At 45.1% G+C, this 3,831-nt stretch overlaps 1 long non-coding RNA gene across 1 annotated transcript; it reads right to left on the minus strand.

The window, feature by feature from the left end:
• Window positions 1-2,854: 2,854 nt before the first annotated feature.
• On the minus strand, window positions 2,855-3,300 carry LOC135397823 (uncharacterized). Its single transcript, XR_010423782.1, has 3 exons — window positions 3,075-3,300; window positions 2,992-3,012; window positions 2,855-2,940 (listed from the first exon to the last, which is right to left on the minus strand). It is a non-coding gene; the product is annotated as an uncharacterized LOC135397823 (long non-coding RNA).
• Between the last annotated feature and the right edge of the window lie 531 nt (window positions 3,301-3,831).

A 3,831-nucleotide genomic window follows, 5' to 3' on the forward strand; every position in this document is an offset into this window, starting at 1 on the left:
ACAAGCTTCCTGGCGCTCCGGACACAGGCAACGGTTCTACCATGGTCATGCTAAAAGCAGACGCGTTGTTAATCGCGATAGCATAGAGTTCAAAGTTTTCACAATAGACACAAACGCATTCTTCCCTACATGGGCTGATACTGACCCATTTCGGCCTCAGGCTGTAGAATTTGGTCAGGTTCAGTTTGATGTTGGGGTGAGCAGTTCTAAACTGTTCATAAGTTTCACGGATGGAACGGGTCACGTACCGCTTCGGCTGACTTACTTTTACCCCTCCTTCCTGGACTTGAATCACGTCTCTGGGCCGAGGGCTTTGCACTAAGCAGTCAAGTTCGTCGCCGGTGAAGAATTGAAGAGCAGCGTTTACATGTTCCTCGCTCAGCGGATGGCCCTGATATGGATAAGGGGCACCCCACACATGCTTGTCTTTCTCGACTTCCGCACCATATAACGGGTAGCCTCCGGAATTGCTTCCAGGATCTTACTTTCTGGCCACGACGCAGGAATCAAGGTGAGCAGCCGAAAACGTTCATACAGCGATGAACTCATGCTGTACGCGGTTCCCATATTAGCGATCCATTCGCCGCACGCACGACTGACACCCTTCACTCTTGGAGATTCCACTGGGACATCGAAGGGGGTTTCAATTTTGCGGCTGGCCTTTTTGTCGAGAGCTTCCTGTATTTCAACGCACTTTCGTTTCGCAAATCCTTGGACTGACCGTCTTTTCGACCTCACTGGAGTTACATCAATTCCTGCCGACTTTAAGCACTCATTGATGCCATCGACAGCATCCGGTTAAGCAACGTACTGGTCATCCACCATGCTTCTTTCGGTTGGCGGCGACGAATCCACTGGTCCAGGGTCACTCACTTTCTCACTAAAGTACCTAAAACAAGCTCTGCAGATGTAATCAGTCTCTTTCACTTTATTGGCGTTTTCGGAGGAAAGAAGAGCCTCTACAGCTTCGACGCCGATATCTGTAACACAGCGGAAATCCTTCGTGCGGAGAATTTGCTTCTTGTGGATCGCACGATAGTCTGGACAGTAAACACGATATTTGCTGTATAACGAAAATGCCACGGTGCACAACTCACTGCTGCATACCGACGAAAAGGTCTCTAGATCAAATAATGGCAGACTGAAAATCGCCTGTCGGCGTCGAAGTCGAGTCGAAGCTTCAGAATGAACAGCAAGCTGGGTGGGACACGAGGGGAACCAATGAAACATGACGCGCTGTAATCGGATTTGAGCCCCCACCTTTGACAACGTTGTTGTTTTAACCGAGAGCGGAGGACACCTCGGCGAGGCGCCAGACATGTAGCCTGGGCAAGGTTTGGAACAGACAGAAGGAAGTGGCCTTCGGAAGCCGGGGCTGAAGCGTTGAGACGTCAAAGATTTTTTTGTAACGAGTGTGGTTCTCAGCAGTTGATGAGATAACACACCCCACGTAAAAATTCCCAGCGGCTCTCCGCCTGAAAGTCGAATCCCAATTTTTTTTTCTGCGGACACTCCGAGGATACACTTGCAAAATATAAAAATATGAGGGTATGTTTCGGGTGGGGTTTTTGGACTACAGGGGTGCGAAATGCTCCACTTTTCAGGGGTATGGTTTAATTGTTCCCCGACCCTTTCCGTTCTGCGAACAATACAATAATGAGCTTGGTACCATTAGAAAGGTCTTACAACGAGCAATAAAATGGTGCGCGGCTCGCCTTTCTGACTATCGTGGAGGATTTTTGATGTAGCACTGAACGCATGAACAAAATTTTGCATGGCAATGACAGTATGAACGTTAGTTGCGGACGACCCAGAGAACGAGTAAAAAAAGTATGAGCGTGGTAGGTAAAAGTACGCCGACACTAGCGGCGTTCAAACTCGCGCAAAACGAATGTTCAATTTTGAAGGCTCAATCTTCCGTCGCTCCTCATTGACGAACCGCGCGAGATAGAAACTCAGAAATGCCTTCTTTCTTCTTTGCTCGGCAATAGCTACAACATGAATTTTTTTCGACGTTATCGGAAATTCAAAATGTCGCGGCTTGTTTGATTTGAAATGAAACTACCCTGGAGGAGATTACGTGTATCCCCCGAAATAGGGAGATACTGGTGAGCATAGGTCTGATATAGAGAGACATTTGGAGCAAGATACTCAGCGCCAAGGAGGAGCGGGCGCCAAGACCGCCAACGCGTATCGCGGCCGCGCGTCACGTACAAAGGGATTGCTTCTCGCGTTTGAACATGCATCAACATGCAAAGTACATAAACACCAACCAAAATGCATCTTATTTCCTTTCCACATCATTTATTACATCCCCGAACGAGGAGGTGCCATCATCATTCGAAGAGTGTTCTCCTCCCTCCATGCTCACTCTTGACATAGCATTCTTTCCTTCTCGTGCCTCAAGACATACAAGCAACAGACATACACATTTCTACAAGTGAAAATATTTTATTACATCTAATGGTACTCGGGATTGCCAATTATGTTGCCAATTATGTTGCCAATCTGCGTGAAGGAGAAGAACCCAGCGAAGAACCTTCACACCTGAAACAGAAGAAACATACATAAAGCAGTACACATTTCTACAATAGAAAATGCTTTTAATGCATTTCTAACAAATCTGATAGTGACTCTTCAAACACTCCCAAATTAAACACGTAAGGGCATCCGAATCTGAAAGAAAACATAAAATCAGCATTCGTCACATTGCTTACCCAACCGGATAATTCAGCAGCAGCAGTATGCATCATCATTATCATCATCTGATCTGATCTGAAAGAGAACATAATATTAGTAACAACATCCAAAGTTTCATTCACTAATACATACACTGCATGGGTGGCCCGGAAAATAGGAAAACAAAGACAGCAACTATTAATATCATCTACATCTTCATACAATAATGCATAAAGTGATGTGCCAATGTGCTTCTATAATCTGAAAGAGAATCTCAATTAATATCTTCATCAAACATTCAATAATACATACCTTGAGAGGTGAGTGCTGAGTCTGAAAAAAGATAGTTGAAATTAATAACAAACACGGTAACAGGACCACATAACTATGCTCACATTCCGGTCGTGGTGGTGGTATCCACCGATTATCTAAAAGATAGTTGCAACTCATCAATCAAAGTCATATGCTGGTACATATTTGCGTTATCACTCACACCAACCGAGTCGTCTGAAATGAAACACGTACATTAACATCAAATGAAAATCAATGAAATGTCTCTAATACATAACTCGGTGTGGTGGTTCAGGTGCTGAAAAGAGAGGAACTTTAAGCACAACTCACTTTTCATATTCACTATTTCCTTACCATCGTCAAAGTAAAACACTGGGCTTGATGTGAAGGCTGAGAAAGACAACATTCTTAAGAAAACTAACTTGAGGGGGAAAACACCAGAACTTACCACTATCATCATCATCATCGACTCCATCTTCAATCCGAATAGGTGAACTCGAGAAAACTGAGAAGGCTCAATCTTCCGTCTCTCCTCATTAACGAACCGCGCGACATAGAAACTCCGAAATGCCTTCTTTCTTCTTTGCTCGGCGATAGCTCAACATCAATTTTTTTCGCCGTTATCGGAAATGCAAAATGTCACGGCTTGTTTTATTTGAAATGAAACTACCCTTCTATGAGTACTACTCAGCTAAGTGTACCGGCACCTCTCTCAACTCTGCGGTCACTACATGGCCGAACGAGTCCGTGAGCTTCTTCAGCGTGCTCGCTTCCTCGGAAGACGGGGGTAACAAGAATTTTCGGATCACGGTGATGTCGGCACCTTAGTCGACCAGCGCCATAGATTATTCGTTTCCTGAT

This window comes from Ornithodoros turicata, chromosome 6 (assembly GCF_037126465.1).
Source record: "Ornithodoros turicata isolate Travis chromosome 6, ASM3712646v1, whole genome shotgun sequence".
Taxonomy (NCBI): Eukaryota; Metazoa; Arthropoda; class Arachnida; order Ixodida; family Argasidae; genus Ornithodoros; species Ornithodoros turicata.